Here is a 15,602-nt window from a genome sequence, read left to right on the forward strand (position 1 = left end):
AATAATTAATAACTAATAACTATTAGCCAATTAACCAATCAAAGCTTATAAACTAAAAACACAGTTATACAGCACTAGTTATTTATACATGTGTCCAATCCAATTTTGGTGATAAACTTAAGCGTTACAACTTTTACATTTTTAATGTGAAATAAATATTTATTAAAATTAAATTACTTTTTTAAATTATTAGTTTTCACGTTAAGTTGGGCTATACCTACTTACGGCTTTTTACAAATTAAAAGAATTTTGTACAAAAATGAACTATTTTTCTACTAAATTTATTAATGATAACACCATTTTGAAATACAACCAATAATACGCTACTAACACCTTGACAAGCTAACGCCAAATATTACAATTTTAGAAAATTTTCTAAGTAGTCAATCACTCAATACTTAATGTAAATACCTATCTAATTCAATTAACTATTTAAAAAAAACATGATCACAATAATAAACCATTATCAATGTTAGTTTGATACAAATAATATACCTAATTGGCCGTAACAAATTAGTAATGGTGACATGTATTTATATAGATCACATTTTTATATATATAAGAAACTATAACGAGTCTCCGCAAGCGTAAACTCTATAGGTTTGAGTTACTTTTTAACACTCTTAATATGATTATGTAATTTAGTAATGATAAATTGTACCAATAAATAATAATGGTTAATACATAAATAATGCATAATTAAATACATACAATATACATAACATAATAATATACATTATAAATACAAATTATTGAAAATATTGAAAAGTATGAAAATTTAAAAATTTAATTTAATACACTAATTATTAAACAATATAATATGGTCTGATTATAATAATTTATTGAATACTATTCCAATACTATTTTAAGTCTAATAGTGCTTAAAATGAATTTTTATTCATAATACGAATGTAAATATTTCATAACTTAATAAAAAAATAATAACTTTAGATTATTATAATTTTATATTATTGGTAGGTATTATTATATAATCAATAAATTGTATCCATAGCAAGTTGAAGGATTAAGGACATTTTAAAAAAGTTCAATGACCCCTGCAAAATATGCATAACGTGGTCCATTGCCAGTTTCTAGACATATGGAAGCTTTATTATTAAAATAACACGAGTGTAACAATAATTATAAATGAAATGAAATGGCAAGAATTACCGAACCCCATAAAACCATAAGACAAAAATTATAGGTACTATTCTCACTTCACACAAATTATAACATGAAAAATAATTAAGTTATCTAGATACTATTAAAGCTCGAAAATCTAGTCTAAAAATACTTGAAGAGTTAAATATTTTTATATTTACAGTATTTTCTCTAATTGCAAAAAAAAGTACGTATAACCAATCATTGAAAATATTTGAACAAATAAAATAAACAAGTAAACAAAATTATTTTCAAAATATCTACATTTAAAACTTTTTTTTAACAAAATAACACAGGTTAATTTTAAAATTTTTTAATAAAACATCTACAATCTTGCATCGAAATTAAGAAAATGCCTTACACTAACGGCATCTGTATCCTGCTTGTATGAGAAACTTATGAAATAAAAAATAAACACTATAATATGTATTATTATTTATTATGAAGTATCTAAAGTATGGATTCATTTTACACCATATTTATTTAACGTCCAAAAATTATCAACCTAAAAACATTTCAAGCGTATATATATATATAATTATAATAATCACCTAAGTATATAATAAAATATTCAATAAGTTAGCATTTTATGTACAAAAATCTATGGGCGTAACTAAAAGTAGAAGACATTGACTTTTCTATAAGTAGTTATAGAACTGGATCAATGATACTATAAAACATTTACAACCACACGTCATGCAAATTGACTATTGTTTACTTGTAGAAGTATAAAAATACATTAAATTCCATTTAAAAATAAAATAAGTAGGTACTATTGAAAATATTAATATTACTAAAACTGTATATTGAATAGTTTAGTTAGGTATTATACAACAAAGTAATTAATTTTAGTGATACTATTAAACTTATTTATGATTTTAATTACAATTTATTTTACTAAGTTATCTTAAATAACTATTTTCAATAGTTTTACAGATTAAAAACTTGATTTAAAATATTAGTAAAATAAATAAAGCTAAATTTAAAACAAGGTATATACAATTAGAGATACAAGTATTAATAAACTTATTGCATATTTTATAAGTTATAATATTCCCTAATTTGCCCTATAGTATAATGGGGAAATATTAAATTAATTAATAGCGTGAGATATAAAAATAAATGATATAAATTCTTTTTAAATTCATAATAATTGATAATTAAACTTTATTATATTCACACAACTGCTTTAATAGTGTATTGTGATGTATTTAAAATTATAAAAAAAACAATAATTAATACATAAACCTATTATCGTAGTATTTAGCAATTTGACAATTTAATATTTTTTTTGAACTAAACCTGAACAACTGATTAATCAATACTAAAATAACATATTTTAACACAAAAAAATGTGCAAATTTTAATTTAAAAATACAGGATTTATATATTATCTACATAATCAACAGGATGTTAACGTACACAATGAGATCACATTATCTGTGACGATTGGATCTATGACTGGAAATAATAGTATAAAACCAAATCCTTAGAAAAAAAAATAGAATTTAATATAGTACACACAGTCAAAATAACAAGCGCCAATGTATCAAGTTCACTAACCTACAGAGCAATTTAGCCTCGTGAGAAATATTTCCACCACCGTCATGTTGTTAACAATAGAAAAAAGTTATAAGACACAATATACTAGTAATTAAACAGATTCCTTTTTATTTTAAAATTGTTCATTTAATATTTAACAACTTCAGTCTTTCTATCAGAATTTGTTCCTTGATATTTTACATAAACAGTAGAAAATTATACAGAGTGGATTCGAATGATATCACCTGATTAAAATTGATCAGGTAATACAATTTTGTTTTATTAATCCAAAACCTAAACATACTTGCGTACAATAATAATTGTACTAGGCGTTTTATGCACAAACATACAGGCCAAGATTCTGAGACATGGAACATTTTCTTTATGTAATTCTCTACCAAAGATATTTTCGTTTTGGCACAGCCGACAACATTCTTGTACTTTTATATGTGTACATTCAAATGAACGACGAAAGAAGCTGATACGATGCACACGTGATGTGTGCATACGCATAAATAGAGATTAATTTTTATACTATCTGATTTAAACAGTGGGTATAATTCCGTTATTATATACATATCGAATAATTATTTATTTAATTAGTATACTTTATATTTATATCCAATAAAAATAGTGTAATTACTAATTTTCAAATAAAATGTAAAAAAGAGAATTGTAATCCATAATTCCGAATCAACCAAGAGAACGAAACCTATAAAATACACACACATTTAGGGCAGCTCTTTTGTAGTATCGAATTTCCTGGTAAAGAACGTGATTTTTAGAATAAACATGGTTCTACATGGGAGTTATACAGTATTACACTATAAGGGATATACACAACCGTAAACTATACACAACACGTTTTTGAGATATATTACCTTAACTTCATACAGAAAAGAATGTCAACAATTTCTTTTACGGCATTATAGTAGATATACGTATATAAAATGTCTGACACATTTTAGAAAAATGTTAATAATCAATAGGTTGGTACTACAAAATGCCTACAATATTGTCTATAAGTTAATAATACAGTTTAAATTGGTTACACTCCGTTGGCTGAAAAATTGTGATTGCATATAGTTATTGCTAGTGAAATATCCGATCCTGAAGAGTATGTATTGTGGCGAGAATATAGTACCAATAACTATTATGATTTTAACACAAGCATAATCTTGACTGAACATAAATACTAAATATTATCACTACAATAAAATAATATTTAATCATAGCAAAGTAATCAAACACATATATTTAATTTATTAAGAATAATAATGTCTATAAAATATATGAGATTATGCTAAGGATCTATTATTTTTTATAACGTGTTCGTTCGTAACTTTTTGATGACACGCGTGGTATTAATGACGTATTCAGATTTTTTACCGTAAGAGAAGTTACAATAAATTAATATAAATGTATAAATTAATATATCTTACATTTAAGATACAAAATGTTATTTATTAATTTATTATTAAAATTTAAAAATGATAACCAATTGTTTTAAATATGTAAGTACCTGCCGAAGTACCTATCAACTTAATTCGTATAAAATATTGGACATTATAATAAACTAATAAGAAGGAAAATAAGACTAAATTTTTAAATAAATGTGTAGTCATATTTTTATTAGGTTATATTATATAAGAAATAGAAATACAGGGTTATTTTCAGATTACCCAATAATACCATTGATCAAAAATATTTGATAATACAAATTTATTATTATTTTTTTTTTTTAATTCTCATTTGAAAGAACCAATCCTTTACAGCGAAATGCACAAAAAGTTTATAAATTTATAGTATGGTATGAATATGAAGGAGTTGTACACGGAGCTACCCATTATTAACACTTAACTCAATAAAAAATATAAATATTATTATTATTAATTTATTTCCTATTACTCCGCACCAAGACGATGACTCTATGGGTCAATAACCAATAAAAACTAATATTACAATTTTTATTAATAGATAACATTTACACTATCAATACACACATACACTTATTATATAGGTACCTCTGAATAATTTTAAAATACTTAAGTTGCAACATATTGATTGGGTAATAAATCTACTATTAAACAGATTCACTAAGTCTCAATAATAAAAACGCAATTAATGGTTATCATTTTATCAACAGAATACTAAACAATAACAATTTTATTTAAAAAAAAAATTATAATAAATAACCTATAGGCATGTAATATTTATCTAATATATTAAAATTTAGCTTTTAAAATAAATACAATTAAATTAGTCGGGATCAATACATTCAATAGTAAAATTAATTTAAATTAGTAACTGTTTAAAATCAATAAATACGACAATAACGTAGTTGTTACCCTGATAAATTTATTTTAATATTGTATGGAAAAATATTTAATTAAACATTTAACATTCTCATAAAGAAGTTAATTTTAATACAGGCGAAACCAATATATATATCTAAAAAACTAAAACCGTTAAGTTGGCACACTTAAATATTAGTTATTTTAATCTTATTTAACAGTAGTAGCCAACTACTATAACATAAAACTTTCGTGGGAGAATATACAAATCTTACACAATTTCATTTTTATTTGTGACAATATTGTGAGTTTATTATCATTCTTAAAGTAGAAATATTGAAAAAAATAATATGCGATTTATAGTATGGTCAAGAATTAAATGTGTAAAGCTATGTGGATCAATGCCAACCAAGTTTCATGCTTCATTATAAAATATGTTTTATTTTTGAGCTCTACTTATCAAATTCTATTAATAAAAACCCCAAATATTATTTCAAGAAAAAGCTAGTTTATTTATTATTTTTAATTTAAAAAAAATATAGGTATAAGATAAAATTATAGTACAAATATTAGCAACTAGTAACAACCAACTAATATGTTTGGAATTATTTTCGAATTCTTACAATATATAATATATATATAGCAATAAATGTTATAAAATGTTGATGTGTACTTGATAAGCAGTAATAAACCAATCAATTGAAATAATACGATTCCAATAACATAATATTATGTTTATTAGGTCGATAAAATTAAAAAAAAACTTTTTAGTTCATAATTTAAATATAAATAATATTATACAATGAACATTACCTAATCTCAATAATATTATTTTTTTTAAATAATTCTAAAATAAATCTTATATGTTTGATCAATTAGCTATTAGAATTTAGAGTAAATAATTTTCATAACCTATAGTGTAATTAAATATTTCAATCTATAGCAAAAAGTAATAAACACTAAATAAAATTAAAAAGATTTGAAATGTTAGCAATATTTTAAGTTACATACCATTAAATGAAACGGTAATAATAATTTTAAGTTCGATAAATAAATAATTGATTTGTTAATCATAATATTAAATATGATTTACGATAATTTAGGTACGTAGGTAAATCTTAATACATATTAAATAGGTACTGAGTAATAGTTAGATTTAGTACTAAGGACATTAATTTATAATAATTAATTTTATAGAAGGATAATAGAAAAATGCAGTAATTAACGATAATAATATTTCGATACCTTATTTCCAAGAGTAAATATGCATTCAGAACAAATTTACTGTAACCATAATAACGAGTAAAACATATTTTATAATTCAATGTTTTTAAATGTTCTCACAAAGATCTTAAAAATGTTAGTCTATACACACACAGACAATTATAATTTAGAAAATCTTAAAATACATCAAAAGACGTAAATATCTAATTCACAAAATATATTTCATTATAAATTTATCACTTAGGTAACATAATATAGGAAGCACTTTGAACCTTAAAAAAAAAATAACTACCAGCATATAATAACAGACCAAAAATCATTTGACTGCGTAGGTATATTAACTTTGAACGCCAATATACAAAAAACATATGTAGATACATATTTATTTATATTATATATTCGTGTTATACAACAGAACTCTATAAAATAACATATATAATACATAATATATATTAAAAATAGTAAAGCCATTTATAAATTATATTTATATTTATCTTACCACTAAAAAATTCTATATTTATTTGTTTATTTCAATACATATGCCTATAACGAAATAAAATACTCACTATAAAAGAGCAAAAACTAAGTTCTTATACTATGACTATGAGTAATATATATTAAATATAAAAATCTAATACATAAATATAAAATGAATTACATACATGTACCTTTATATAAGAAAATAGATAATTCGATAATAAGTAAAAACTTATGAACTAATTTATTTATGTTACAGATAACCTATCAATATTTTAAAATATTATAAATGTATAACAAAACACTTATTATAACTTCCCAGGATGTTATATAATATAATAGCTATAATACCTTAAAATAAATGTCATAAACTTTTATTAAATAATATAAAATCTTTAGAACAGAAATTAGCGTTTACAATTATTCAAGTGGGTGCTTGTAGAATTCCCATTCAATATTTTTTAACTACATAACCCATTAATATTTCATTGATTTACTTTAACTAATAAATAATAAAAATGCATACCTAATAAATAATATATTTCAATAAAAATCAACTATATCCTTTAATTTGTATTAATGTATTCTTTTACGTAACATAAATAATTATTTAATTTATTAAAGTATATAACAATACAAATAGTTAGGCCACGACAAATAATTATTTTTTGTAGGTAGAACTATACAATTTAAAATTTTTATTTTTATAAGAACATATACCTAACTAATTATACAAATTATTAGTTTATAACATGCTATAACATACGCGTCATAAGTACGTTCAAACTAGAGAACAATTTCGTATATCGGTATATGGGTGTGCATCATACGTATCACAGCTAGGGTAGTTCCAGGACGATGAACCTGTTTTATAATAGTGTGAGAATTATGAAATATACGTATTAGCTTCTTGTCAATTAACGCAAGTAGGTACTTACTCCCACACAATACGTAATAATCATTATTCTTTAAACAGAAAAAATTTAATTTATTATTATAACGTGTACCTAACATTAAAAATTAGTTTGAACGATTTAAAGAATTATAATATATACTATTATATAGCTCTTTTTCAGTTTTTTTTTTTTTTAATTATTCGGAGTATTTCTTACGTGAATAAATATAATATACCAAATACCTACTAATCCAGTTTTAACAACACAAACGAACCTTTACACGATTGCACTGGTTATTATCTAAGTATAAAAATTATACCGTTATTTTTGTAAAACAGTTCAGAATTTAAGTGCATATTGACTGGCAAGTTCTACTTAAATAAAAAGACAATATTTTAAATTAGGCACACGAGTTGTCATAAAAAAAAAACCAGTTTTATGATACATTTTAGGAATGCTAAGGTATAATTTAAAAGCACATTTTAATCATTATATTTCTTTATACTGGTATAAATTATATTGTAGATTTACAATATACACCTTATTATTTTACTACTCAGCCATTATAGAATAGTTGTTTAGTAAAAATATATTAATAATAAATACACACGATTCTATGCAGCTCATTGTCAGTTTTGGATATTTTGGTTATACGAAAATTACGTAATAATGCACAAAATTGTATAATATATTGTACATAGATAAATATTATGTATTTATGTAAGCTACAATAATTGATTAAGTATCTACATTATTTATTCATTATCGCATCATATATTATCCAACCACGACTAATATATAAAGTTAAGAATGAGTGGAATAGAGTGGTAAGGGGTACTCTGCAAAATGTTAATCCACTACTCCGTTCGTCTAAACTTTAAATACTAATAAAGTACTAATCCAAAATTTGATTATTATAGACAAAATACTCCGAATAATATTTTGTTTTGGAGTATGAAATTAAAAATGAATGGTAAAAAAAAAGTAAAAACTTACAAAATTATAACGTTAAAAAAACAGTAAAAATATTTTTTTTCATCATAAATATGGTTTTAAAATGACATTAAATTACAGTAAAAATATATTTTAAAACAAAAACATTTCGAAATAATGAGTGTAGACACTTAAATGAATCACTTGATGGGTGATACACCAGCATTTGTCAAAATATATTTTTATACTAGTAGGTAGTGTATTACCTACCTGTTTTTTTTTTTTAAATATTTTATTCCAAAAATAATATACTTGTGGTCATAATTTGTACACCTAGAGTTAGTTTAATGTAAGTAGTAAATTAAATTTATTTTTTTTTTTTATTTTTTATTTTAGTGATCCCTGCAGTACTTGATAATAATTAATAACTATTAAACTATATTTATATACTACTTTAACTTATGTAATTTATCTATCGTATTCTATTTGCATTTTAGCATACATGAATAATAACACTAAGTGAGTAGTGACATGACTAATAAAAGTTAATATATAATATATACTTATTTTTCTTCCTTATTATTAACATACTATCATAACTATCATAATTAAAAAACCAACGTTTATTAGTTTATTATTATACTGTTATTCAAATACGAGTATATTGATATTGATATATATATGATGCTATGTTTTACAACTTATCATTGTTATTAATTTAATATAAATTGAGCTGACGCCTGTTTTTATTATTAAATAAATAAATATTATATTTGTACATATCAAGTACAAATATTCGTATCAAAGTCTCTATGATATTCTTTTAATTATCATGAATACTTATAATTAAATCTGACATCAATTAACCTGTTTATAGGATTTGGATGAAATAATCTCTACCATATATTTTATAATAATAAAATAATACGAAGATATTCTATAAGCTAAGGAAAATAAATACTCTTATTTCTCTTAAATTTTTTTGATATGAAAAAAGGTTTACCTATCCATTTTTGACAAAAATATATTTCTATCGTCGTAGGTATATGCAATTTGAAAAACCAAATAAAGTAATTTTCTATTTACCGATAAAAGTGAATACCTTAATACAAGGTGATTCATACTTTAAATATTTTAAACGATTAATAAATATACAATCCAGATAAAAATTGATGGTATAGGCCGTATAGGTAAATTCGAGAAAATATTACAATAAATTTTAAGTGATTGTAACCAAAATAATAAGCATGAAATAACAGTAAGAAATAAAAACAAATCTAAGATAAAATATGTAAGCTTTTCCATTTGTGTACTTATAAAATTTTTATTTTTTATTTGAAATATTACGAATTAAATGGTAGCAAGTCCAATTTTTAAAGTTAATCAGAAGAATATATTATTATTGTTATAGGTAGCAGAAGCAGTACTGACCTTCAGTTGCAACAGAAGCACTAACGGTTAACGTCAACTGAGCGGCACGTCGCCATCGTGTATCTTTTAAGACTATACTAGGAGCTAACAGACATGCAATATTGCGATTCTCTGGGTTTTATTCATAAATATCATTTAAAAATAAACACAAATATAAAATATAAAGTAAATGATTTTTATTCAGAGTTATAGTTTCAACATTTTCTATATAGAATTACGTATTATAATCGCTTTAAAGCATCTAAAAATAGTGAAAAAAGTAAATAATGTACTGTAGTAGCACCTTCTCACTTCATACTTATGGTCTTGAATAAATTGGTTTCTTGACCAAAATGATATGTTATTATTGAACAAATAATTTAATTAAATAAATATTTTTATAAAAATACGGAACACTAATTGTCTTCGTTAGTTTACAAATATTATTTGAAAATCAAATGATTGACATAGTTAAAAGTTAAGTACAAAGCTTAAACAATTTTTAATTTCTTTAAAAAAATAAGTAGGTAATTTATTTAACTATACATAAGCTATTCAGTTCATGTTTAGTTGCAGATAAATACTTAGTAAATATTAAATATGAATTTAGAAACTTAAAACACTTTTAAGAAATAATACCTTATTAATAATTTTACATTTTTTATTCTCGACGGGAGATAAAGAATAATATATTACAAGTAGAATTTGATTGAAATATAATAAAGGTTTATTTAACAAATTACTATAAGAACTAACAAGGCCGGGTACAAAAATCTCTATCGAAGGACATTGATATGGTCATTAAATTTCAAGGAACAAAATAGTATAAAAGAACGTCTTTAAAAGTAAATTAAGATTTTTGTACACTGTTAAATATTTACTAAAATATATAAAAATAAGTATTCCAACGTGTATGTTATTACTGGGGTTATTACAGATAAGTATAACAATTATTATTGATCTAAAAATTGGTTACTTGAAACAAACTTTAAACATTTAACAAAAAATTCTATATGTACTTAAATTCACAATATTTAAAGCATTTTATCTTCGACAGCACAATACAATGTGTGCCATAACATTTTCAACCAGAAACTCTCGAGACACAATACTTCACAGGCAAAACCTGCATCGCGAACCGGTTTTTCTTTCATCCTTTCTCGGGGTCAATGTTAGCCACAGAAGAAACACGAAGAGTAATTTTTTTTCAACTAAACAATGGTAAATCTTTTATGAATTTGCACTATTCAAATTAACACGTGGTAAAACATTAAATAGAAAATGTATATACATTTTTAACAGTTCATGAGAATAGGTATAAAAGCAAGTTTTTAATTTAAAAAACATTAAATAATAATCGAGATAATAATCTATTTTACTATAATTGAAATTTAATACTGTAATATTACCTGTACCTATTTATATGATTTTAAAATTTTATTCGCAATAAGAATAATTTTGAATATTAAAATAATGTATTAATGTGGAATATTTTTTTAAAAAATTCTCGATTTTCTAACTTTTTTTAAAAGTTATTGTTTTAATTTATAAATTATAGTAAAAATGTCTCATTCCTCCCCTGGCTATACAATTATTAAAAAATAGAAAAATAAGTTCTATGAATTATGTGATCTTATAATAAAATTATCACTGATATACCTCGTGAGTCGTGATGTACTAAGTTTTTTAGATTAATTTTCAATATACAAATGCTAGCGATACACGCCTAAATAACGCGCGATTATTTGAAAATATTCAAACTCAAATTTAAAAAAAATAATAATTATCTTTTATTTTACAATCAGTGTTTAATTTCCAATTTCAAATAATATTCATAAACAAAAATGTTATTCATAAACTACAAAAACTAAACAATTTACGAAAATAAAACTAACATATTATTATATCTGTTATTATACATTTCTTTAAATAAAATAATTACTGATAACTTGTATAATAAGAATTAAAAAAACTCTAAACTGACTACTGTGATAAATCTTACTTATCATACTTGTTTTTGTTATATTTTGTACTAATATGATAGAAGATTTGTACTATTAATTGGTTTTTTGTAAAAACATAATCAACACAATGAAATTGCTATTTCACAATTGAATTATTATAACAATGTATATGAAAGTAATTAACTGTAAACAATATTAGTTCACACTCGTGAAAGAACTAAAGCTATTGTTTTGATTAAATTGGAAGCTTTCTTTTACTCCACGAACTGAATATCTGACAGCCAAACTACTCAAACGAGTGATACACTTTAATTACAACTGTTAAGTTTGACTAATAGATAATATTACTGTATGAATATCAGAATAAGCATACTAAATTGTTTGTACTGGAAATTATTTAATATTAGTTTAAAATACTTAACTATTGATGAAAATAGTATACAATGACAAGTTATAAGATCATAACAACTAGATACTAACTACTTCCTAATTAATTATAAATACATGGTATTAGTTTTAGTATAATATACTAAATAGGTACATTAAACATAGTATTTTATTAATTTGAATAATTAATTTTCTAAATTCAGAGTTATATAATTACATTACTTAACTCATAAAGTATATTAATTGTAATTTTAGAGTTACTTAAATTAAATTGATTATTTTTTTTTAACAAAAGCGCATAAATAAATGAAAATTATAATCAATTGAAATTCTATGTGAAATAGATACCTAAAATCAAAGAATTTAGCAAAATATTAAAAACCTAAAATTATTGGCAACAAACGACAATATTATGAATTAGACTTTAAACTTTCCTATTTAACTAATTAAATTTGTCGACAAACCCAAAATTAAATATTATTATATTCGATACTAAGAATATTGTATTTAGTAATGCTAGTCACTTTTATTAAAAAATTACCAACAGACTTCCAGTCATAGTCAGAGATTGGTGGAAGGGGGGTGCTTGAGGAGGACTTAGTCTCCCCGCCCCCAAATTATTGAATATTTTGCAAAGTATAATATAGAGTCAATTGGTCAAAGCCCCCCTTCTCCTTAAGTTCAATCAAACCTCTTCCTATGCTTTCAGCTATATTTACACTGATTAAATAAATGACAAGATAAATTTTTTATAATCACCAGCAATAAAATTGTTTTTATATCTATCACACTTTTGAATAGGAACTTAGTACATACTATGAGGATTAATTCTAGTGTAACATTCTGCCTCAATGAGCATAAGGTTAGTTTGTGTGTACATAATGTACCTATATTAAAAATGTATTTTTTTTAAGGTAAAATCAGATGAATATTTAAAATTCAACCAATTGTTCATGACACTAGAAAGCTAACACATAATTATCATGTCTTCAAATAGATTTTACATTAAATTCAAGTGGTATATACAGGGATATACAAGGTATTTCTTTGCTGGTTTTATTCACTAATTTTTTAACTAAGCTAAACTGCAGAAATTCCTGTAGAAATTTAGAATATATTAATTGCTTCATGTTTCAAATACCTAAGTGATTACCTACAAAATGAAGCAACATTACATTTTTTTAATGAAACCCATTAATTACTTACCTCTGTAGGTACCTACCTACATTTTTAAATTTAGAATGAAAATATTCTTACCCAAATTGTAACAAGAATATTACAATTAGTGAATTTCTTTTATAACATACCAACTATTTTGTTCAGTAAATTTTATTTTTAACTAAGTACCGGCTTGTAAAGAATAAAATATGTTTGTTTTGAATTAATATTATGTATCTAAACATTTACTTGTTATCAATCTAAACACTCTTACACTATAAACATTTAAGTAGATTAGTTAAATAAATAGTAAAATAATAGTTGAATAGGTATCATTATTTATTACTCATCAATCGTCAAATAAATTATAAACATGGGAAATAACAGAATAAATTATTCCAGAGAGAATTTATTTATTTCAATGATAATTTAAAACAATTAGGTAGTTTATATTTTGTACTCAAAAATTAATAATTAGGCATAGGTAAGAGTAAATCTATAATTAGTTTAACAGTCATAAATCAAAAATAGTACAAATGACAGTATTACAATATACAATATAAGTAAATTAAAGTTTAAACTATACTCTATAGTATAGGTTCACCAAATAAATAAAAATTAGTTATTAACAATAATTTGAATACCGCATATTATAATAGAAATACTCATAGAAATACTTAAACTTAGAATCATCTATATTTCTACTCTATCTATAAAACAAATATTACCATATTCAATTAAACTAAAAAATAATAATTTACCTATATATGATCAATCATAAATTAATTCATAATAATTGAATAGATGTAAATAAATATAATAAAATATCATAGGTAAATGTTATTATTATTATTAGTGTTATACATCAGTTATTGTTCTAAACTTTTTTTAGAAGTGCATCTAAAATAAATATTACTCTGATGCTACTGTCCCAATGTATGTGCTGCAACTATTATGGAATACCATTTGGCAATTGCCAGCGCTGACTTGTACACAATGAAACAATGATATTATGTGTGCACAACTACGGCCTATCTATCACATTACTACAAATTTTACGCAAATAATTAGAAGTTTAAATTGAAAATAATTTTAATAGTTCGAAATAAATAATAATATTAAATGGATTGCTTGATATTTGGAAATAAATTTTCAAGAATCTACACAAAACGAATGGAATAAACTAGTAAATATAGGTACCTACACATTGCTTGAACACATTATTCTAAAATATATACCTACGCGTTGAAATATGAAACCGATTTATTTTTAAAACGCCAAGAATGTATACGTTACATTGTGTTACGTCATTTGTTAAAATTAACCAGACGATTAGCAGACCTTAATTGTAACTAAAAAAAACGACTTTTTTTCCTATATTATACACAAATACAATACACCGGCCCAAGAATCAAGATCATTAACAGACCGTCTTATCAAATTTATCCGACAAAAATCAAATTCAAATAATAACGAGTCTATTATATTTATCGTTACTTACAGTCTTTGAAATATTCGAAGTTGGACTTCCGGCAAAATCGACACTTGCTCTCACACTGCACTCGATACAATTTTTTTTTTTGTTTTTTTACTATAAAATGTTTGACATTTATGTAGTGATTAAATTATACAGAACGATTTAAATACTGCGAATCGAATTCACCGAACTAATAAAAGTCGAGTAAAGCGAGAAAAATCTACGAAAACACTGTACCCGACCGCTCGAGAGTGACAACAAGACTAACAAACCGGCCGCGGTCTGGCGACTGCAGCAGAATGGAATTTACAGTGCAACAGACGAGCAATAAAAGTGATAGCGATGTATTAAAATTCCCTTGTGCGGCCAAAGACGAAAGACCACTGGAGTACAGTGTGACCAGCCTGTACGGTAAAACAAAAAGCCGATAGACGCGAATACCGACCGACCGACCGACAGCAGCAGCTTGCCAGCAGGCAGTTGTAACTTACAACTACTGTTACTCCCTCCGGTGGACGGTGACCGGTGGCGATGAGCGATGGCGTTAGCTGCACTCTGCAGTAAGCGGTATGCACTATGCGAATGCGACACTACCGCATCGACGACTATGAAAATATCATGTAAATGTGCGTGTTTTCGATCACGGTCGTAGAGCGAACTCTCTGGCTTTTCGGTGGCG

General features: G+C 24.0%; 1 protein-coding gene across 10 annotated transcripts in view; it reads right to left on the reverse strand.

The window, feature by feature from the left end:
* LOC114119886 (F-actin-monooxygenase MICAL3) overlaps positions 1-15,402 on the reverse strand; it is a 33,891-nt gene extending 18,489 nt beyond the window's left edge. For 2 of the 10 annotated variants that reach the window (XM_050199379.1, XM_050199378.1), the window contains exon 1: positions 14,948-15,390. The gene's annotated coding sequence lies outside the window, so the exon portion shown is untranslated. Of the gene's footprint in view, positions 1-14,947 lie in introns of all 10 variants that reach the window. The other 8 variants (XM_050199381.1, XM_050199383.1, XR_007603728.1 and 5 more) reach the window with 7 other exon arrangements.
* Positions 15,403-15,602: the final 200 nt, after the last annotated feature.

The sequence above is a fragment of the Aphis gossypii genome, chromosome 2 (assembly GCF_020184175.1).
Source record: "Aphis gossypii isolate Hap1 chromosome 2, ASM2018417v2, whole genome shotgun sequence".
In the NCBI taxonomy this organism is placed as follows: domain Eukaryota; kingdom Metazoa; phylum Arthropoda; class Insecta; order Hemiptera; family Aphididae; genus Aphis; species Aphis gossypii.